Source organism: Cucurbita pepo, chromosome 9 (genome assembly GCF_057944985.1).
Source record: "Cucurbita pepo subsp. pepo isolate OVF chromosome 9, ASM5794498v1, whole genome shotgun sequence".
NCBI lineage: Eukaryota > Viridiplantae > Streptophyta > Magnoliopsida > Cucurbitales > Cucurbitaceae > Cucurbita > Cucurbita pepo.
In genome coordinates, this window is record NC_141806.1 from 5,347,004 (window position 1) to 5,371,548 (window position 24,545).

At 36.7% G+C, this 24,545-nt stretch overlaps 7 non-coding genes across 7 annotated transcripts; all 7 read right to left on the reverse strand.

The window, feature by feature from the left end:
• Window positions 1–12,674: 12,674 nt before the first annotated feature.
• Window positions 12,675–12,756, reverse strand: TRNAS-CGA (transfer RNA serine (anticodon CGA)). Its single transcript has one exon. It is a non-coding gene; the product is annotated as a tRNA-Ser (tRNA).
• A 173-nt stretch (window positions 12,757–12,929) lies between these two features.
• TRNAL-CAA (transfer RNA leucine (anticodon CAA)) lies at window positions 12,930–13,011 on the reverse strand. Its single transcript has one exon. It is a non-coding gene; the product is annotated as a tRNA-Ser (tRNA).
• Window positions 13,012–13,908: 897 nt separating this feature from the next.
• Window positions 13,909–13,990, reverse strand: TRNAS-CGA (transfer RNA serine (anticodon CGA)). Its single transcript has one exon. It is a non-coding gene; the product is annotated as a tRNA-Ser (tRNA).
• A 7,624-nt stretch (window positions 13,991–21,614) lies between these two features.
• Window positions 21,615–21,696, reverse strand: TRNAS-CGA (transfer RNA serine (anticodon CGA)). The gene has a single exon. It is a non-coding gene; the product is annotated as a tRNA-Ser (tRNA).
• A 552-nt stretch (window positions 21,697–22,248) lies between these two features.
• TRNAL-CAA (transfer RNA leucine (anticodon CAA)) lies at window positions 22,249–22,330 on the reverse strand. Its single transcript has one exon. It is a non-coding gene; the product is annotated as a tRNA-Leu (tRNA).
• Window positions 22,331–22,607: 277 nt separating this feature from the next.
• Window positions 22,608–22,689, reverse strand: TRNAS-CGA (transfer RNA serine (anticodon CGA)). The gene has a single exon. It is a non-coding gene; the product is annotated as a tRNA-Ser (tRNA).
• A 233-nt stretch (window positions 22,690–22,922) lies between these two features.
• On the reverse strand, window positions 22,923–23,004 carry TRNAS-CGA (transfer RNA serine (anticodon CGA)). Its single transcript has one exon. It is a non-coding gene; the product is annotated as a tRNA-Ser (tRNA).
• Between the last annotated feature and the right edge of the window lie 1,541 nt (window positions 23,005–24,545).

Below are 24,545 nucleotides of genomic sequence, written 5' to 3' on the forward strand. Positions count from 1 at the left end.
CCTATAACCTTCTGATGCGAAGTCAGACGCGCTAATCCACTCTGCTATGAAGTCATTTTCAAGCTCTGATCTATATGCTTTTTATTAAGTGTTTCCACTAAATGAAGGACATCTAGCTTCGTTGTCCACCATGTAGAATTTGTAGCAAGTGGATGAGGAGAGTATTAAAAAAAATTTGTAGCAATTGGAAGAGGAGAGTATTGAAAAAACTTGGTGATATTCAAGAAAAGTGTATGGCATCGTCTAGATTTGAATTGAAGGCCTCAAGTGTGTTAACCAAAGAACGAACACAAGTGAGGAAAAATTTTCTCAAATGATAGTCTATAATTTTGGTTGACCACAAATGGGTGGGTCAAATGGGGGTTCAACTCAAATGAGCTAATCCACTACGCTATGCCATCATTTTCAAAAATTTAAGTATATACTTCAATATAAATATATTTGTAACGGCCCTAGATTTCTACTAACCGAAAGTCTACCATCATCATTACATACTCTCTTATCTAGAAATAAACATTTACAACTTCATCATACAACGCTGTCATGGACATACATGCAGAAATAAACATTTACAACTTCATCATACAACACTGTCATGGACTTACATGTTCGAAACATCTTTAAAATAACATAACAAAATACTAAATAAAACATTAAAAGTAAAACACCCTATATTAACCTAAAGTCTAAAAGATGAAATGCCACTATCTTATGCATTTTTCATGGTCTTTTTTTGCGATGTCATCGTCAACCCTACCAGGGGTCTTGTCTTTACATGAAATAGAAGTAGCACATGACTTGAGTATTTTAAGAAATGTTGAGTAAGCGACCCCACTATTGGGGTTAGAGAATGCAAACACATGCGACTCATGATTAGGGACCTATCGGTAAAACCATCATAGGGGTGGCCTCTAGTCCAGACAAAATTGGATGTCTATTACTTCTCTACACACAACCTACACATGCGAGCGTAGATCCCCAGGCGGTTCGCACCCACTAGACTCATCATAGTCAAGCTAGCTGTCTGTAGCGAAATTCGGAGGTCAGCAGACCCCCGAGTGTCATGCGAGACATGATTGTGATCATCTCATAGTGTAGGCGTCCGTACTCATCATCATAAATGGGGAATTAACCCAATGTATATGAACACACAAAATGCATGAGGTCCCTATGATTTTCATCTTTAAATCATTCTTATGACACAACTCTGTACATTATTCACACATTGCACTAGATAACATGCATGCGTTGGCCTTTATAGGTTCATCATGATTCACATCAATTAAGGTTGCGTCTTAGAAAACTCATCGTCATAATGCATCATATTAAGTCATCTCATCATCATGCATCATACATCATCATGTTATCATGCATCATCATATCATGTCATCATCTCATATCATCATATACATCATCACATCATCATAAAACATCATCACATCATCATATAACATCATCACATCATCATACAACATCATTACATCATCATATAACACAAAACATAAATGACACGTGCAAGGGTTAGTGGGCACGTGTCGTCATACATAAGGCAAGTCTTCCGACCAAGCCGATAGTAAGACCACTTACTTGGTTGAGCTTAGCCAAAGCTCTATCTAACTCCAAAATTACTTGCTTTCATTCTTCTGATCCGATTTTATTCTTCTGATCCGAAGTCAGACGTGCTAATTCACTATGTTATGCGGTCATTTATTAAAGTTTATGCATATATTTAATATAAATATATTTCTTTTATACTTTTACCTTTGGAACTCTCACTTATAAATTTTTTAAAAGAAATTTACATTTTTTATCTTTAATTTAGTTTAAATTATATTTTATTTTGTTATAATTTTACATTTGGTAGCATTCTTATGGTGTCATCAATTGTTTTTGTTAATTACTAGGAGAGAAAGTTGATGTGACACCTATTTTTATTTTAAAAACTATAATTTTTTATATTTTTTCTCTACTCTTTTTCTCTTCCCTCTGGGTTAGATGTTAGATGGAAGAATAGAAGAAGGAAGAAATTAGAGGGGAGACAAAGATAGAAAAGAGATTATCCAAAATTTTTGTCAAGGGACTATTCTTACACTATATTCTATCAATTTTAATTTTGTATGAAGATTTTCTCCTTCACGTCATTTAATAAGTGATTTTTTTTTTTTTTAATACAAGTTCTTCATTTACAATAAATAATTTTTGTATTAATTACATATCACTATCTTAATTTGTTTTTTAAAATATACACAAAAAAAAAATTATAATTCAATTAAATTAATACTCAACTTTCTACTTGTAGTGTTTCAACTTTAATTGTCTCCTACTTAACTTCTACTTTTTTTTTTTTTTTTTTTTTTTTTTTTTTTTTTAAGTTTTCCTTGGAAAGGATATGGTGATGTCTTTGGTGGGCATTCAATTTCTGGGAGGGCCCCTTGCAATATGAACCAAGATGAAGTGCCTTGACTACTATTGTTCTGGCTATGAGGTTTCCTCTATGAAGTTTTACCTCTATTAGGAGGACTCACATTCCCCTCCTTCGCCTTCAAGTTTGTCGCCTCTCCCACCTTTGGGGGAGCTGGGTCGATATTTTCTATTACCCTATTTGCAAAAATCTGGTTCTGCCTTACGTCTTGGGATTGATCGTTACTAAGGTCAAACAGTCGTTAGACTATAGAATAAGCCGTAAAAAGGTTTTAAACTCTTTGTTCGGAGAGCTTGGTCATTGCCCACAACTTCAACCCCTCAACAGAATTGAAGACCTTGTCTTTTTTGGACATGTCATGAATATCAAACATAAGCCCAAAAACTGCATAACATAGTCTCGAATATTCCAAATATGTCTCAGCTCCCTTAACTTTCTCCTTTCTATTATCTTGACATTCTTTGAGAAGAACTGTGAACGGAGTTTTTGTTTTAAGCTTTCACAAGTGTCCATAGTACATCGTCCATCTTGAATGTCCGTACCTGTACTTGGACCTCGACCATAACTTTACATCATCGACAAGATAAAGTTCTCTAGAGCCTTGGTATCTCAAAGCCCACAGAAGAGCTTGGGCTCCAAGACCTTTGCCTTGTTATATTGGATTGCACCCCAAGCTAGGGTTTGGTTCCCACAACTCTCATAGTGAGGTTTAGTTAGGCAATCAGATCTCGCACTTTAGCCCTGACCATTCCAAGAGGTAATCTTAAATTCTAAAACATTTCTGAAACCATTTTAACAATTGCTTGTTTGGCATTGTGAAACACTCTTGCTTGTCCTTTAGGTGTAGCAGTTGGTCTTTTAAGAATATCGAGTAACCTTTCTCTGTGAGTTGCCCCATACTCAATATGTTGGTCTTGAGGTTTGGTACGTAATAAACATCTTAGATTGACCCTATTAAACCATCTTTTTGCAAGAAATGTATCGTACCTCGGCCTTTGACCTCCACCTTTGACGCATCTCCAAATGACACATGACCATCTTCAATCTTTTGCATCTCTTTGAATATGTACTCATGACCACACATATGGTTGCTTGCCCCTGAGTTGAGGTACCACAGAGTGTCGTTGTTGATATTGTCTTCATTTTAAGCCATCAAGAGAAACCTTCATTTGTTAGGTCTTCCAAAGCTAGGTTGGTTGTTCCTTCCACCTTTTTATCAGCTCAACAATATTTTGCGAAATGCCCCACTATACCACAATTCTAACATTTGTCGAAGTTACAATCATTCGTATAGTGACCATATTTATGACATTTTTAGCACTAAATGTTGGAATAAATTGATCGGCCGCCTCTTCCTCGACTGCGTCCTCTTCCACACTAATTTGCTTGGCTCGACTGTCTCTTCTCCTTATAGTATTCTTCATGACTGCTGCCTTGACCACCACAACCATTTCCACAACTTCCATAATCACGACCTCTACATTGAAAGTTTTAAGAATGGAGTACCTTTTCATCTTTGATTAACGTCTTGGCCTGAAGTGATTGATCGAGTGTTTCCTCTTCCTTCTTCTTACATTGCTCGTGTGCCTCGAGAGAACCGGCGAGCTCGTCGATCGTAAATGTTGTTAGGTCCTTTGACTGTTCTGTCACACAAACAACATTCTCAAACTTAGTGGTTAATAACCTCAAAATCTTCTCCACAACCTGCATCTCGGCTAACATTTCTCCGTTTCGGTTGAGTTGGTTTACCAAAGTCTGTACACGTGTGATGCAGTCAGAAACACTTTCTGACTCCTTCATCTTCATGCTCTCCAACTCGCCACGAAGAGTTTGGAGACGAACTTGCTTGACTCGGTCGGTTCCTTTGAACACTTTTCCTAAAGTGTCCCACGCATCTTTTGAAGTAGTTGCATTGGCAATCTTCTCAAAGCCCGACTCGTCAACGGCTCGGAACAACATGTATAGTGCCGCCTTATCCTTTGATCGCATCTCTTTTAACGCCTTGTTTTGTGCCACTGTATAACCCGTGGTATCTTTTGGTTCTTTGAAACCTTCTTTGACGATAATCACTTATGAAAAACTTGGGTTTACTTTATCGATAATCACTCATGAAAAACTTGGGTTTACTTTCTGAAAGAAAAATTCGAGGCATTCGAGGTGTTCAAAAGTTTAAAGTGATGGTGGAGAAGGCAACTGGTAGACACATCAAAGTTATACGATCCAATAGAGGTGGCGAGTACACTTCGACGACTTTCATGGAGTCTTGCAAGGAGCAAGGCATAAGGCAATTTCTAAGCACACCATACACCCTCAACAAAATGGTGTGGCCGAAAGAAAAAACTGAACCATTTTCGATATGGTTCGGTCAATGCTTAAGAGCAAAAGGATGCCAAAGGAATATTGGGCAGAAGCTGTGCAATGCGCCACCTATGTGTAAAATCCATGTCCACATGTGAAGTTAGATGATCAAACACCACAAGAGGCTTGGAGCGGACAAAAGCCTACAATTTCTCATCTCAAAGTGTTTGGTAGTGTGGCTTATGCTCACGTACTGAATCAACGAAGAACGAAGTTCGAAGACAAAAGAAAAAGATATATTTTTATTAGGTATGATAAGAAGACAAAAGGATACAAGCTACTTGACCTGATAAGCAAGATGGTGATGGTGAGTCGTGATGTGCGAGTAAATGAAGCAAGCAAATGAGACTGGAACAATTCGACAGAAGTTAATATCGAAGTTGGAGAACCATCAGTCGTTGCACCAACAAGTATACCAACAAACTCAGAAATATCCGATGATGAAGATGAACCACGACAGTCCAAAATGCAAAGTTTGCGAGACTTATATCATTCAACAAATGAGGTACACCTTGTATGTCTTCTGGAAGATGCTGAAAATATTAGCCTTGAAGAGGCGATGCGAGACAAGAAGTGGCAAACTGCCATGGATGAGGAGATTAAAGCAATTCATCGCAACAATATATGAGAGTTAACAGAATTTCCAAAAGGAAGCCAACCCATTGGTGTGATGTGGGTGTAAGGAAAAGATGAATTCTCAAGGCAAGATAGAGCGGTACAAGGCGCGACTTGTTGCGAAGGGATACAAGCAAAAGGCGAGAATCGACTATGACGAAGTGTTTGCTCCCGTTGCAAGAATGGAGACAATGTGATTGCTCATTTCCCAAGTGGCTCAATTCAAATGACCGATTTTTTAAATGGATGTCAAGTCGGCATTCTTGAATGGTGTGCTTGAAGAAGAAGTCTACCTCGAACAGGTACATGGAAATTGAAGAAGAGAAGAAGGTACTAAAATTGAAGAAGACGCTTTACGAATTGAAGCAAACACCGCGAGCATGGAATACTCGTATCGATACATATTTCAAGGAGAATGGGTACAAGTAATGTCCCCACGAGCATGCACTTTACACAAAGAAGAGTGGAAGGTAATGTGATACTTGTTGCGCTTTATGTCGATGACCTCATTTTTTCAAGTAACAATGATGGGATGATAGAAGAGTTTAAAAGCACAATGACACGAGAATTTGAGATGAAAGATTTGGGCTTGTTGAAGTTTTTCCTTGGTTTGGAGGTTAAACAAGGAGAAACGGGTATTTTTATATCACAAGAGACATATGCAAAGGAGATTTTTAAGAAGCACAAGATGAAAAATTGCAACCCGATATCAATACCAATGAAACCAGGTGCAAAACTCTCAAAGTACGTGAAGGAGAACAAGTAGATGCAAATAGGTACCGGAGTTTGGTAGGAAGCCTTCGCTATCTTACATGCACAAGGCCTGATCTTTTATTAAGTGTCGGCATTATAAGCCAGTTCATGGAGGAGCCGATTATTTCACATTGGAAGGCATTGGAGCGAGTCCTACGGTACATCCAAGGAACAGTGTCACTTGGGTTATTCTACTTGAAAACAGAAGATTACAAGTGGTTGGTTATTCTAACAGTGATTGGTGCGGAGACAGACGATCGGAAAAGTACATCGAGTTATGTATTCTTTATGGGCAACATAGCATTTACTTGGCTTTCAAAGAAACAATAGATCGTGACACTCTTGATGTGTGAAGCTGAATATGTGGCAGCATCTTGGTGTGTGTGTCCTGCGATATGGCTTAGAAATTTGTTGAGCAAGATGAAGCTAAAACAACTAGGTGCAACCGTGATTCAACAACAAATCAGCAATTGAGTTAGCAAATAACCCAGTGAACTATGAAAGAAGCAAACACATTGACGTTCGTTTTCACTTTATCTGAGATCATGTGAAGGAAGGAAGTGTGAAATTGCTGCATGTGGCAAGTCAGGATCAAGTTGCTGATATTTTTACAAAACCACTACCGAAAGTACTTTTTGACAAATACAAGAAGATGATTGACATGACCGATAGGAACATTTAAGTTTATAAGGGAGTTTTTTGAATAAACCGTAAATGTTATTTCTAGTTAATTTTAGTGGGTTTTAAATTCAAAAGTCAGTTGTAGTTAACTTAAGCTCAATGTTATTTCTAGTTAATTTTAGTGGATTTTAAATTCAAAAGTGAGTTGTAGTTAATGGGTTTTAAATTAAAAGTAAGTGGAGATGAAAGGCCAAGAGGGTTTATAGGAAATAGTGGATGGCTATATTTAGTTTTAGGAGATCTTATATATAAATTGTTGTTCGTAGCCAACAGCAAAGAAAAAATAGAGAAATGCTAGAAAGGGTTTTTTCACATAAATAGAGTGTTCTTTGTTTTTGTTAGTGTGTGTGAGATTTATTTCACAATTTTGTGAGATTTCTTTAACATTCTCTTTTTCAATCTTCTTCCAAGTAATCGACATAACTCCTCCAAGTCTCTTATTCATTACCATGTTGCCTCTCCAAGTCACCTCTATGTTGCCCCCTTGACCAAGTACCTCCACGATGCTTCTTCCTAGGAGCTAGATTATGATGAATGATGGTTAGAAAGAGATAGAGAAACAATAAGCCCTAGGCTCTCATAGTATTCTATTCCTATATGAAATGAAGAATATAATGTTGAGACAATTAGGAGTTTGCTAGCTCATTCTTAATTGTGAACTGCCGGGATTAAATCAACATTGATATTAAATGATGAGATGATAGATGAGCTCCAAGGAATGGAACTTTCATTGGAATTAAATGAATCAACATTGTGGTATTAAATGAATCAACACTGGTATTAAATGTGAACTTTCATTCTTGTGTTGCGTAGTCTTAGGTTATATCATTTACTTTAAGTTATGACTAGGTTTGTGGCTACCAAACAACATGTGAAGAACATGATATGATGTTAAATTGATGAGATTCCAATAAGTAAGTTAGAATAGAAGGCATAAAGAAGATGTTTTCAATCCTTTACTAAGTTTTCATAAGGATCCAAAGATATTGAAAAGAAAAAAAAAAAAAAAAAAAAAAAAGCATAAAGAATAAAAAAAAAAAAAAAAAAAATTCTAATTGTTTAAGAAACTTCTTGAATTTTTAATATTTGATGGAGAAGGAATTAAATTTTTAATTTTGTTTCAGTGGAGGATGAACTTTAAAATGTTGATGAAGGAAAAAATTACTAAAAAGGGTAAAAAAATTTAAGAAAAAGTTTGGAGTTTTAGAATAAAAAAAAAAAAAAAAAAAAAAAAAAAAAAAAAAAAAAACTAAAATGCTATGTAGTTCAAGATAATTATGAAAATGCTCTTAGCATATTCGATTTTAGAATTGACAGATTTTAGAATTGACAAGCTGCATAAAATCGCTCATATCATAAGATGGATAGAGCTGAAATTTGAATATGTTCAAGAAGACTTGAGGTTCCTTAGATCCAACAACTAATATTTAAAATAAAGGTAGGTAGCACCGTCATATGAGTAGATATTTCTGACAGACAGTTCAAAAACTTGGAATTAAAATTTAGTACGACTTTAGAACGATCAAAACAATGCAAGCTTCATCTATAAATAAGAAGTTGTGAGCAATATTTTGAGACAAGAATCAAGTGATGAGAGTTCCTAGAACTCGAGAGATTGCTCTTATTATTCTTTTTTTAATTTTCTTCTCGAATCTCTTCTAAATTCGAGGGCTATGATACACTATTTTCTCTCAAACCAATTTGCTTACTTATTTTCTCTCAAACCAATTTGCTTACTGGTTATATTTATATACTTGTCATTTCGACAATTTTTTCTTTGAGGTGTATGATGTTGTTGGATGGGGCGAGAAGTACTTGAGAGCTAGGTAGCCACAGAAGGGTGTTGACCTAAGGCGTAGGTCTTCTCCATTTTTTTTTTTGGTCTGTTATATCATATACATTTTTGTATCTTGGTCCCATTCCTTCTTTTAGGAACAAATTGAACACATGTACAAATTTTCCTTATGTTATTGAATGTTTAAAATCGCGAACTAAGTTATTAATTTTCCACATGTATATCTAGATTGCATATGTCATGTTAAGCCTTTTCTTATTAGCCTTTCAGAGAAACTAGAGTAGATTGAACTAGTAGCATATCGATTAGCTATTCGCCAGCTGGAGGAAAGATTAATCGATGTGGAGAAATGTCACAACCCTTTTTAGGCTTCGAAACTTTCGGAATTTTATTTCAATAAGCTCCCACAAGCCTTACCTTGTGTTTTAGTCATATCGTGGAAGACTTTATGGAGGAGATTCATCCATTAGAGGAGTGGAGCAAGTAGATTAAAGCAAGTCATATCGGGTTACCTACTCTTAACGGTCAAAGCGAACCCTTTCATGAATTCGGAATGAATCAAATCTACCCAAGTAAGATTCAAACCTACGACCAATCGATTAACAGCCGACCGCTCTACCACTGAGCTACTGAAGAACAACAATAAATTAGGTTTCAGAAAATTCAATTCCCGTTCTCAACCCATGACCAATATGAGCTCAAGGTTTCCTTCATAACTCCCGAAACTTCTTCGTAGTGGCTCCGAAAAATATATAACTAATTTGGTAAATAACATAAAATATACTGCTAATCATATCCTAAGATAAAATATATTACTAACAACTCCCACAAAAGAAAAAAAAATATTAACTAGGATAGGTAAGGTATACTCCACAACTAATTATTAAAATATATCCTCCAAATCATATCTTAATATTAAGAGAATATTGGAGAACCTTCTAACCCGATAAGAAAAATGAAAAGTAAAATAAAAAAAAATGGAAGAAAAGAAAATTTTGAGTTGACTTAAAAAGAAAAAAAAAATGAAAATTATGAACAATTTTATCATTAACACTTAGTGATAAGTCCTCCACAGGCAACTAAGTTTTTCTATTGTAATTGTTAGAATTCTACAACAATTCACACGTGGAATCTAGATGAACACAAAGGATAGAAGAGAGAAAATGCATGAGAAATACTAACTAAAAGTTTATTGATGACTTCAGTTATGTACCGTAAGAGATAATACAGAAAGTACATTTTAAAAGCACTGTCTAAGGGATATATATATATATATGGTTCAGTTTACTATATATGATTTTATCAAACATAACCATATACTATATATATAACTATCTACCATATATATCTTTACAAGTTTTTTATTATAAATAATAGTTTACTATATATTTTCCATATATAACTTTACTATGTATAACAATTGGATACGTTATAAATAGGTAGCAGGTTTATAACCTAACAATTCTCCACCTGTAGGTTGATCCAGTCAACAAAGAATTTCATTCTTAAACTACCATCAATATCTTAACTGCACTATACCAATTGAGATTTCGCACAACTTCATTTATTCAACATCAACACATTTTGTCAATGTGTTTGCTGGATTCTTTGCACCCTTTATCTTCTCCAAACACATCACCATCTTCCACTAACCTGCGAATGAAATGGTATCGTCTTCTAATGTGTTTTGTCTTTGATAGACTGGGTTCTTCACCAACTGTATGACACTCTGACTATCTACATGAAGAATCTTCTCGAGCTACTTCTTGCCTAATTCTTTACATAGTCTGTCATCAATATCATTTTCGTTCTAGTTTTAGCTATTGCCACGTACAAAGCCTCAGTAGATAAATGAGCAACACAATTCTGAAGCCTAGACATCCAACTCATCTCATCATCCATGACTTGCTCTCACTTGGTTGTATCCTCCAACTGTAGGGCGTCACTAAAGGGCTCTGGTTCCTCTTCATCAATCAACAACATATAGTATAATGAAGGTACATACCTATCTAATACTCTGATAGTTCTGGTTGATCCTCTCAACACCTGCTTAGGTGTCACTTCCTCCACCTCTGGAACCTCAGCAACAGTCTTAGAAATTTCTCAAGTATCTACTACAAAATCACTATGTTAATTGTTCTGTAGCTCAACTTCAACTCCCAGTTGATTTGTTGTCCTAGAACCTTTCTTGTCTTTGTCCTTGTACATGACATTTTCTTCAAAAGCCACGTTATAGTGGCTCAAATTTTTTTTTTTTTTTGTTCTTGACGTCCAAAAACTTATACCCAAACATATTAGAATCATAGCCTATGAAGTAGCACTTCATAGCCTAAGCATCAAGCTTGTAACTCTCTTTAGCATCAAGCTTGTAACTCTGTTAGCATCAAGCTTGTAACTCTCTTTTCCTATCCATACCTCTTTTGGCAACTTGAACCGCAAGGGTACTGACGACCCTCTATTTATCAAGTAGGCTATTGTATTTACAACATCAACTCAGAATGTCTTTGACAATCTAGAACGAATCCTCATACTCCTTGCCTGCTCATTCAATGTTCTATTCATCCTTTCACCAACATGATATTGTCTTGCTGTACCTGGGAGCTATTCTCGCTAATCTAATTCACTCAGCTACACAAAATGCTTTGGATTTTGACTTTTTGTATTCTTCTTCATTGTCATTCTTCAGGCATTCGAACCTACGCATCGTTCCCCCTTAACCACTCGGACATATACACATCCCTTATATAAGGAATGATTCGTTCCCCCTTAACCACTCGGACACATTAACATCCCTTACCCTTAATCACTCGAACATATTGACCGAAGGAATGATCCGTTCCCCCTTAACCCACTCGGACACATTAACATCCTTTACCCTTAATCACTCGAACATATTGACCGAAGGAATGATCCGTTCGCCCTTAACATCCCTTACCCTTAATCACTCGAAAATATTGATCAGATTCGAACCTACACAGGCACAGCCCAACAGATTTCACAAAAAAGCTAAAAATTCGTCAACAGTAGGGATTTGAACCTACGCAGGCATAGCATTTCGAGTCTGTCAACTTAACCACTCGAACATATTGACACCCCTTATGTAAAGAATGATTCTTTCCCTATTCAGCCGATGTGTGATTTCACAATAAAGCTAAAAATTCGTCAAACTTCAGTTTCTTCTTGGATTTCATTAAACATCAGTTACTCAGATCTTCAATTTCTCGTTTGCGTATACTTTCGCTGAGAACTACTTCTCGAATTTCTTCATCAAACTTCAGTTTCTCAGATTCTCGGGTACTACTGATTGTGGCAACAACAGTATCTCACTTCCATTTCTCGTTTGCGTTTACTATCGCTGAAACTACTTCTCGGAATTCATCAAACTACAGTTTCTTCAAGTATTTCATTAAACATCAGTTTCTCAGGTTTCTGAATCAAACTTCAGTTTCTTCTCAGATTTCATTAAACATTAGTTTCTCAATTTTCTCACGTTTCAACATTAGTTTCTCAGTTTTCTCAGGTTTCTTCTCCGTTTTCTCAGTTTTCAACATTAGTTTCTTCTCAGTTTTCTCAGGTTTCTTCAAAGTTTTCTCAGGTTTCAACATTAGTTTTCAGGTTTCTGAATCAAACTTCAGTTACATTAGTTTCTCAGATTTCTGAATCAAACTTCAATTTCTCAAATTTCTACATCAAACTTCAGTTTCTCAAATTTCTTCATCAAACAAGATTCTCGGGTACTACTGATTGTGGCAACAATAGTACCCCACTTCCACTTATTTCGAGTTTGTCTCCATAACCATTCGGACATATTGACACCCCGAACTTCTGTTTCTTCGATTCTCAGGTACTACCGATTGTGGCAACAATAGTATCCCACTTCCACATATATAAGTATTATGTAGGATGTGAGATTTCATAATAAAGCTAAAAATTGCATTGCCAAATTTCGAGTTTATGTCCTTAACCATTTTGAAATATTGACACCCTTATATAAAGAATGATTCATTCCTTGTTCAACCGATGTGTGTTTTCACAATAAAGCTAAAAATACGTCAATAGCAGGATTCAAACCTACGCAGGCATAGCCCAACAGATTTCGAGTCTGTCTGCTTAACCACTCAGACATATTGACACCCCAAACTTCAATATCTCCGTTTCTCGAGTACTACTCAACAGTATCTCACTTCCACTTTTATAAGTATTACGTAGGATGTGGGATTATCAAGAATGTGGGATTTCATAATAAAGCTAAAAATTGCATAGCCTGTTCAACCGATGTGTGTTTTCACAATAAAGCTAAAAATACGTCAATAGAAGGATTCGAACCTACGCAGGCATAGCCCAACAGATTTCGAGTCTGTCTCCTTAACCACGCAGACATATTGACTCCCCAAACTTCAGTTTCTCCGATTCTCGAATACTACTGATTGTGGCAACAACAGTATCCCACTTCCACTTATATAAGTATTATGTAGGATGTGGGATTTCATAATAAAGCTAAAAATTGCATAGCCAAATTTCGAGTTTGTCTCCTTAACCATTCCGACATATTGACACCCTTATATAAAGAATGATTTGTTCTTTGTTCAACCGATGTGTGTTTTCACAATAAAGCTAAAAATACGTCAATATATTGACACCCTTCTATAAAGAATGATTCGTTCCTTGTTCAAACGATGTGTGTTTTCACAATAAATCTAAAAATACATCAATAGTAGGGTTCGAATCTACACAGGCATAGCCCAACAGATTTTGAGTCTTTCTCCTTAACCACTCAGACATATTAACACCCCAAACTTTAGTTTCTCAGATTCTCGAGTACTATTGATTGTGGCAACAACAGTATCTCACTTATATAAGTATTATGTAGGCGGTGGGATTTCATAATAAAGCTAAAAATTGTATAGCCAAATTTCAAGTTTGTCTCCTTAACCATTCCTACATATTGACACTCTTATATAAAGAATGATTCGTTCCTTGTTCAACCGATGTGTGTTTTCCAGCTATATAAGTATTACGTAGGATGTGGGATTTCATAATAAAGCTTAAAATTGCAACCAAATTTAGAGTTTGTCTCCTAAACCATTCGGACATATTGACACCCTTATATAAAGAATGATTCGTATTATGTAGGAGGTGGGATTTCATAATAAAGCTAAAAATTGCCCAAATTTCGAGTTTGTCTCCTTACCCATTCGGACATTGACACCTTTATTATAAAGAATGATTCGTTCCTTGGTTCCTTGTTCAACCGACGTGTGTTTTCACAATAAAGCTAAAAATATGTCAATAGCAGGCTTCAAACCTACGCAGGCATAGCCCAACAGATTTCGAGTCTATCTCCTTAACCACTCGGACATATTGACACTCCAAACTTCAGTTTCTCAGATTCTCGAGTACTACTGATTGTGGCAGCAACAGTATCCCACTTCCACTTATATAAGTATTATGTAGTATGTGGGATTTCATAATAAAGCTAAAAATTGCATAGCCAAAAGATTTCGAGTCTATCTCCTTGAACACTAGGACATATTGACACTCCAAACTTCAGTTTCTCAGATTCTCGAGTACTACTGATTGTGGCAACAACAGTATCCCACTTCCACTTATATAAGTATTATGTAGGATGTGGGATTTCATAATAAAGCTAAAAATTGCATAGCCAAAAGATTCCGAGTCTATCTCCTTAACCACTCGGACATATTGACACTCCAAACTTCAGTTTCTCAGATTCTCGAGTACTATTGATTGTGGCAACAATAGTATCCCACTTCCACTTATATAAGTATTATGTAGGATGTGGGATTTCATAATAAAACTAAAAATTGCATGGCCAAATTTCGAGTTTGTCTCCTTAACCATTCGGACATATTGTCACACCCTTATATAAAGAATGATTCGTTCGTTGTTCCTTGTCTAATAGATTTCAAATCTATCTCCTTAACTTGACACCCATACATATTAGACACCCCTTATGTAAGGAATGATTCCGATGTGTGATTTCACAATAAAGCTAAAAATTTGTCAACAACAAGATCGAACCTGCGCAGGCATAGGTCAATAGAGTTTGAGTTTGTCTCTTTAACCACTTGGACATATTGCCACCCCTCATACAAGGAATGATTCGTTCCCCTTAACCTGGACATATTGACACGTTTATATAAAGAATGATTCGTATGTGTGATTTTACAATAAAGCTAAAAAAATTCATCTTGTGGAGGCATAAATAAATGGATTTCAAGTCTATCACCTTAATCACTCGATCTTCCTTATATAAGGAATGATTCATTCCCCTTAACCATTCGGACATATTGACACCCTTATATAAAGAATGATTGATTCCTTGTTCAACTAATGTGTGTGATTTCATAATAAAGCTAAAAATTCATCAACAGGATTCAGCATCGCAACCGGATTCAAACTTGTACATGCATAGCCGAACAGATTTACCATTGGGACATATTGATACCCTTATATAAAGAATAAAGCTAAAAAATTCTTTAACAACAGGATTCGAACCTACAAAGGCAGGCATAGCCCAACAGATTTCGACTCTATCTTCTTAGCTACTCAAACATATTGACACTCTTTTATATAGAATGATTCGTTTCTTATTCAACCAATGTGGGATTTCACATAAAGTTAAAAATTCGTCAACAGTAGGATTTGAACCATGCAGGCATGGCCCAACAAATTTTGAATCTGTCTCATTAACGACTCGGACATATTGACACCCCATATGTAAGAAATGATTGGTTCCCCTTAACTGTAAGGACCGGGCTGACTCAATGACTCTAAAAGACGGGTAAAATTTTTAACAAAATAAAACAACCAAAACTTAAAACATATCAAACATTATATCAAAATAAAGATGATACAAAGTATTTTAAAACACAACACAACAATTAAAACACAAGTTAAGGGACGACACAAAAGGGTTGAAGGACGACGGATGAGGTTTGTCTATGGCACCTGCTCCAGAGTCCGCTATCAGCCCCTTATTTCTTGAAAAAAAAATGGAGAATATGGAATGAGTACAAGACTCAGTAAGTAGCCTACTTGTAGGCTCTTAATCGTATCCTTGATATGCTAAGGTACCACACTTTTTCTTTTCATGTTCTTGTTTTGTTCTTGTTCTTGTTGTAAATTATTGTTATGTTTCTTACTTCGTTCTCTAAGACACTCCCCTTAGGACTTACGGTACTAGACATAAACTTGTCATCCTGTGTCCGAGGCTTCATGCGTTCCAAGCGACACAGTCTTAATACCTACGCTCAAGGCTTCATATGTTCCAAGTAGTGTAGTCTAAGTCATAAGCATGATGTACCGTGGGAGGTCTTAAGAGGTTCTTGATTCATGGCTAGGGTAACTTACTCTCTTCTTGCTCCATCATGGCCATAGGATTACTCCCCATGATAGACCATGAAGGTCACGTGATCGATGCAGGCATGAACCTGGCATAGACCATAAAGGTCATGTGATTGATGCATGCATGAACATGGCATAGACCATAAAGGTCACTTAATCTACCATAGACCATATAGGTCGCGTGATCGGTGCATACATGAACATGGCATCCTGCAAAACATAACATGGCACAAGGCATCTCATCTAGGTGAGGGGAATGAGGCCAAACATGACATCCTGCAAAGGAAATACGGTGCAGGGCATCCCACCTAGAAGAGGAAAAAGGCCTCCTTAGAAAGCGCCGTATGGTGGGAGTTATGGGCCACAATCGGACATGCTTAGAGTGTTGCCTAGCATTCTTGAATTTTCATGTCTAGGGACTTTGGTCCCTTATCTTTGAGTGGTACCTAGCATTCTTCTTATCTTGGTAGTTGTATAGCTTGTTCTTGATTCTTAATCTTGTAAGTTTTTAAGGTTCTTAATTCCTTGTGGCATATGTTGTAACTTGTATTTGTAACCATATGAACCCATCTTAGCGTGTGTTATTTTAGAAGGTCATAAATTCCTAGGGAGTTCTTTAGAAGGTTCGAGAAGAGTCTTGAATATTGACATGTTTTCTTTAGGTGTTTCCTTAAGTTCCATCTTGGCTCATGTTCCAAACTTGCTCCAACCAACTTGAAATCTTGAGCTATCCTCGTGTCATATAAAATAGACCTTATAGGACATGGTTGGTGATTTGGAGCATATTTAGACCTTGAGCTAGGATATGACTTCTTGTTTCGTTTTCAGGAACTAACCCTTAGAGTTGTCATGTCATACATCGTGTTTTGGTCCTGAAAACTCTTTCAAAATAACCCTTAGTTTTCTCCCCATGAGTGCATAGGTGACATTATCATAATCGTGGCATCCTACTGGAAATTAATGATGCAGGGCATATCATTTAGGTGAGGGCAATAATAAGTTCATCATGGCATCGGTACATATAGCAGGGCATCTCACCTAAAGAGGAATAGGGGTCTCGTAGTACACTTCGTGATGGGAGATAATGGTTACTCTGGGCATGGATCCTAGCAACTTGTTAAACATACCATAACCTAAGTGTTTCCTTGTATTCTTGGGGATCCTAGGTTTATGCATAACGTCTTGGGTCAAGCTTGGAACTTAAAGGTTCTTCTTAGGAATAGCCCAACGTAACCTTGTGTACTTAGAATCTTTTTAGCAACCAAGGGTACCTATGGGGAACCTCTTATTTCATGGGTACCTCATTAGTCATTCTAGGAGGTAAAGTCATGTGGACCATGATGTACATTTTCCCCGTATCTTGGTTTCGCTATCTAACGTTTCCCAATGACTCCCAAACTTCATTACTATATACAACATCCTAAGGTAAGGATTCATACAATATTTCATAATGTTGGGAGGTCATTTAGGGCTTAACCCGTAGGTAGTATTCCTTAGGGGCATTATGGTAATTTTCCCCTAATTCTTGGTTTTGCTACCTAACGAGTTCCAATGGCTTTCAAATTTTACCACCTCATCAAGAATCATAAAATAAGATGTATAGTAGAGTTTCATAGCATTTGGAGGTCATCTTGGTCATGAACTGTAGGTAGATATCCTTCGGGGCATTATGGTCATTTTGCCCCGTTTCTTGGTTTACCTACTTATCCTTATCCAATGACCACCAAATTCCATACATAACCTTAATATGATATGTTATGCTCAGCATTAAAATTTCATAGGCATAAAAGCTCATTTAGTGGTTTATCTTAACGTTCCTTAAATCCCGAGCAATTTGGTCGGACAGGGCCTTAACTTACGGTTCATTGATTTTTCTTTCATATATCATTGTGTCATACTTGTTTTAGGGTTCACATGAAAATTCAAGCAATTCCTACCAGTATTTCTTAAGAAAAGTCCAAGGTGGCTACTTACCTCATCGTCAACATTCAGGACCTCCGTTCTTGAGCTTCTGGTATTCGAATTACTTCACATTTCCTTCCATAGACTCCTTATTGTGTCTAGTTTCTGGAACCATAAGGTTTGTCATAAGAACCGGTCTGTAAGGGGGTTAAAAAAACACCGAGGGAAGGTCAGAATTTGGGCTAACTTGGCCGGTTCAACTAAACCGGCCACGTCATCGTCTTCTTCCTCTTGACAGGACGAAGACGCGCTCGTCCTTTGCGCCGCCGTCTGAAAGTGGCCTTCCACAGCCCTGATATCTTTGTTTCTACCTTCGATTTTTTCATGAAACTTATTGATGGTATTACAAGGAAGAGCTTAGGATTGATTTCACACCTTTTCGTGGATCATAGCCTAAGATATTCTCCTCCAAAGTTCGTCCAAAATCATTTTCCTCGTCGGAGCTAAAAAAGGGGATTTCTTATCGGGTAGCCAATTCTAGGGGTTTTCAAGGCCCGATTTCTTCATGGAATCTCTTCCATATCCTTTCTCATGCTATAGGAATTGGTTTGGAGGAACGTCTTTGAGTGTGGGTCCTTAATTTCGAGAAATCATTCTCGGTATGCAACTTACCCGAAACATTGGATTTTTGATCTCTTGGGTATCATGTTCTACGACGTTTCAGCTCTCGATTCCTTCATAGAACTTGTGGGTAATCTTCTTTAGAAACTATAGGAATAAGTGTGAGGAGGAATGGTGGAGAATATCTCTCGAATTTGGAAGAAAACCCGAGAGTAGGAGACCACAAACTAAACGCTCATAACTCTCGAATGGATCCTCGACCTTGCTCGAGTCTTGTTCCATATTGTTGCCCCTACTTCAGACTTTATAGGAGGAGCTTAAACCGATATTGAAAGCTCCAGATTCGTCATGATTCGGAGATTGAACATTCTGGATAATTCATCGAAAAATTCGCTCCGATTAGGGCCTTACCAACTTTATTTTTAATACCAGCCGTTGGATGTGATGATCTGTCCGTTGTCTAGATCTTATCCAAATTTGGGGAAGATCCAACGGCTGAGATTTGAGTTTCGAGAGATATTTCTCAAATGGTCATTGTAGATGCTCTGATTCTGATCAGAGGGGCATTTTCGTAATTATCCATTCTTCCAGGGGTATATTGGTAATTTTTCACTTTCCGAACATTTTATATTATTTTTTGTGAAAAATTCATAATTTTTCTAAAAATCCTTCATCTCGTGCTGATCACTTTCCATCATCTTGAAATTCCTTCTAGATAAGGAACTAAAAATCTGGGAAGATCCTTAATAATTAGAAAAATGACCTTTTTGCCCTTTTCACTTTCGCTCCTAGACCGAGGGGTGAAAAGAGCGAGACCGAAGGGAGAGGGGCAGGGGAAAGAATAACTACTACTGACTAATACTACTTAACGAGTTCAAGATTATATGAATTAGGAGTTTAGCAGTAGAGTAGATAGAAGTTCAGTAAAGGACAGGAGGGAGAGAATATGCTCGGACAGAGTTGGAAGTGAAAGAGTTAGTTAATTCATTAGCTGCAGCTTTCTATATGACCTTTTTGCCCTTTTCACTTACTTTTACTTTCCAATCATTTTTCCATAGGTCTTAAACTCCTTAACATTACTTGTTACGGTATAAAAATGACTTTCTTGAGGTCATCATCCTTGCTTAATCCTTTAATTCCTCCCCTTTTTGATCATTTGGGTCTTACATGGGCGGCTTATTCTTGTTGGATCTAATTCCTTTCATTTTTGGGGTGTTACATTAACCACTCGGACATATTGACACCCCTTATATAAGGAATGATTTGTTTCCTATTCGATCGATGTGGAATCTCATAATAAAGCTAAAAGTCGTCAATAGCAAGACTCTTCTACCCCTCGAACATGTTGACACCCTTATATAAGGAATGATTCATTCCGTATTCAACCGATGTGGGATTTCCTATGTAGACAAAGCCCAATAGGCGAAGGCAAAACCCAATAGATTTCAAGTCCAACCGATGTAGGATTTGACAATAAAGCTAAAAATTTGTCAACAACACGATTCAAACCTGTGTGGGCAAAGCCCAATAGATTCTAGTATGTCTTCTTAACCACTCAAACATATTGACACCCTATATAAGAAATGATTCGTTCCCTATTCAACCAATGTGGTATCTCACAATAAAACTAAAAGGTTGCTAATAGCAGAATTCCTCCTTAACCACTCAAACATATTGACACCCCTTGTATAAGAATGATTCGTTTCTTGTCCAACCGATGTGGGATTTCACAATAAAGCTAAAAAGTCTCGTCAACCACTCAGACATATTGATACCCCTTGTATAATAATGATTCGTTCGAGATGTGGGATTTCACAATAAATCTAAAAAGTCATCACAACAAGATTTGAACCCGTGCAAGCAAAACCCAACAAATTTCAAGTCTATCTCCTTAACCAATCAAAAATATTGACACACTTATAGCAGGAAAGATTCATTCTAAAAAATATTGACACACTTATATCAGGAAAGATTCATTCTCTATCCCCCATGTGGGATCTCACAATAAAGCTAAAAAGTCATCAATAGCAGAATTCCTCCTTAACCACTCGCATACTTATATAAGGAATGATTCGTTTCCAATCCAACCGATGTGGGATTTTACAATAAAGCTCAACAGTGGGATTTCATAGGATTCAATAACACAATAGTAATTTCATGGAAGAATCAAGAGAAGAAAGGAAAGAAAAGATAGCTTATAAATGGTGATTATCAAAGCAACAACTAGATGTTCTTTACTCTTTTGGCTTAGCTATCGTTTGTTATTCTTTTGCAAGTGATAAACTAATAGGAGAGTAATTAAGCCCCAAGAACCCCAACTTCTCAACTATAGATGGGTTACAATCTCTAAGGCAAAGAGACAATTTTTAAAGACTTTTCTAAGGAAGTTGTAGATTAAGCCTCGAGTACTACTGATTGTGGCAGCAACAGTATCCCACTTCCACTTATATAAGTATTATGTAGGATGTGGGATTTCATAATAAAGCAAAAAATTGCATAGCCAAAAGATTTCGAGTCTATCTCCTTAAACACTCGGACATATTGACACTCCAAACTTCAGTTTCTCAGATTCTCGAGTACTACTGATTGTGGCAACAACAGTATCCCACTTCCACATATATAAGTATTATGTAGGATATGAGATTTCATAATAAAGCTAAAAATTGCATAGCAAAATTTCGAGTTTGTCTCCTTACCCATTCGGACATATTGACACCCTTATATAAAGAATGATTCGTTCCTTGTTCAACCGATGTGTGTTTTCACAATAAAGCTAAAAATAAGTCAACAGTAGGATTTAAACCTACGCAGGTATAGCCCAACAGATTTCGAGTCTTTCTCCTTAACAACTCGGACATATTGACACCCCATACTTCAATTTTTCAGATTCTCGAGTACTACTGATTGTGGCAACAAGAGTAGACCACTTCCACTCATATAAGTATTATGTAGGATGTGGGATTTTATAATAAAGCTAAAAATTGAATAGCCAAATTTCGAGTTTGTCTCCTTAACAATTCGGACATATTGACACCCTTATATATAGAATGATTCGTTCCATGTTCACCAATGTGTGTTTTGACAATAAGGCTAAAAATACGTCAATAGCAAGATTCGAACCTACGCAAGCATAGCCCAACAGATTTCGAGTCTGTCTCCTTAACCACTCGGACATATTGACACCCAAAACTTCTATTTCTCAGATTTTCGGGTACTACTTATTGTGGCAACAACAATATCCCACTTCCACCTATATAAGTATTATGTAGGATGTGAGATTTCATAATAAAGCTAAAAATTGCATAGCCAAATTTCGAGTTCTTCTCCTCCCATATTCACCAATGTGTGTTTTGACAATAAAGCTAAGAATACTTCAATAGCAGGATTCGAACCTAGGAAGGCATAGCCCAACAAATTTCGAGTCTGTCAACCACTCGGACATATTGACACCCCAAACTTCTATTTCTCAGATTCTCAGGTACTACTTATTGTGGCAACAACAATATCCCACTTCAACCTATATAAGTATTATGTAGGATGTGAGATTTCATTATAATGCTAAAAATTGCATAGCCAAATTTGAGTTCTTCTCCTTAACAATTCGGACATATTGACACCCTTATATAAAGAATGATTCGTTCCATGTTCACCAATGTGTGTTTTGACAATAAAGCTAAGAAGACGTCAATAGCCATGTTCACCAATGTGTGTTTTGACAATAAAGCTAAGAATACGTCAATAGCAGGATTCAAACCTACGAAGGCATAGCCCAACAGATTTTGAGTCTGTCTCCTTAACCACTCGGACATATTGACACCCCAAACTTCTATATATCAGATTCTCGAGTACTACTGATTGTGGCAACAACAGTATCCCACTTCCACCTATGTAAGTATTATATAGGATGTGAGATTTCATAATAATGCTAAAAATTGCATAGCCAAATTTGTGAGATTTCATAATAATGCTAAAAATTGCATAGCGAAATTTCGAGTTTGTCTCCTTAACAATTCAGACATATTGACACCCTTATATAAAGAATGATTCGTTCCATGTTCACCGATGTTTGTTTTGACAATAAAGCTAAAAATACGTCAATAGCAGGATTCGAACCTACGAAGGCATAGCCCAATAGATTTCGAGTCTTTCTCCTTAACCACTCGGACATATTGACACCCCAAACTTCTATTTCTCAGATTTTCGAGTACTACTGATTGTGGCAACAACAGGATCCCACTTCCACCTATAAGTATTATGTAGGATGTGGGATTTCATAATAAAGCTAAAAATTGAATTGCCAAATTCCGAGTTTGTCTCCTTAACAATTCGAACATATTGACACCCTTATATAAAGAATGATTCGTTCCATGTTCACCGATGTGTGTTTTGACAATAAGGCTAAAAATACGTCAATAGCAGGATTCGAACCTACGCAGGCATAGCCCAACAGATTTCGAGTCTGTCTCCTTAACCACTCGGACATATTGACGCCCCAAACTTCTATTTCTCAGATTCTCGAGTACTACTGATTGTGGCAACAACAGTATCCCACTTCAACCTATATAAGTATTATGTAGGATGTGGGATTTCATAATAAAGCTAAAAATTGCATAGCCAAATTTCGAGTTTGTCTCCTTAACCATTCGGACATATTGACACCCTTATATAAAGAATGATTCGTTCCTTGTTCAACCGATGTGGAATTTCACAATAAAGCTAAAAAATCGTTCCTCTTTCCTTGTTCAACTGATGTGGAATTTCACAGTAAAGCTAAAAATTCTTCAACAACAAGTTTCAAACCTGCATAGGCATAACTCAACAGATTTCGAGTCTATCTCTTAGGCCACTCAAACATATTGACACCCTTATATAAAAAATGATTCATTTCTTATTCAACCGATGTGGGATCCAACAAATGTGGAATTTCTTGTTCACGCAAAGCCCAAGAAAAGAAGGCAAAACCCAACAAATTTCATGTTTGGACATATTGACACCCTCTATAGAAGGAATGATTGGTTTTCTATCCAATAAATGTGGGATTTAACAATAAAGCCAAAAATGTCGTCAACAACAGGATTCAACCGATAAGGAATCTAACAATAAAGCTAAAAATTCGTCAATAGCATAATTCATCCTTAACCACTCGAACATATTGATACCCCTGTCCAACCGATGTGGAATTTCACAATAAAGCTAAAACGTCTCGTCAACCACTCAGATATATTGATACCCCTTGTATAAGAATGATTCGTTCCCTGTCCAACCGATGTGAGATTTCACAAGATTTGAACCTGTGCAAGCAAAACCCAACAGATTTCAAGTTCGTCTCCTTAACCACTCAAATATATTGACACACTTATATAAGGAGGTGGGATCTCACAATAAAGCTGAAAAGTGGTCAATAGCATAATTCCTCTTTAACCTCTTGGACATACTTATATAAGGAATTATTTATTCCCTATCCAACCAATGTGAGCAGAATTCCTCCTTAACCACTCGCATACTTATATAAGGAATGATTCATTTCCTGTCCAACCGATGTCGGATTTCACAATAAAGCTCAAAAGTGGGATTTCATAGGATTCAATAACACAATAGTATTTTCATGGAAGAATCAAGAGAAGAAAGGAAAGAAAAGACAGGTTATAAATGGTGATTATCAAAAGGACATGTAGCTTCTTTGTCCACCACGTAGAATTTGTAGCAAGTGGATGAGGAGAGTATTGAAAAAACTTGGTGGTAGCAGGTTATAAATGGTGATTATCAAAAGGACATGTAGCTTCTTTGTCCACCACGTAGAATTTGTAGCAAGTGGATGAGGAGAGTATTGAAAAAACTTGGTGGTAGCAAGTGGATGAGGAGAGTATTGAAAAAACTTGGTGATATTCAAGAAAAGTGTATGACATCGTCTGATTTGAACTGTCGAACCCATGAACTTCTGATCCGAAGTCAGATGCGCTAATCCGCTGCGCTATGCGGTCATTTTCAAGTTTTGGTCTATACGCTTTTTAGGTCATTTTCAAGCTTTGG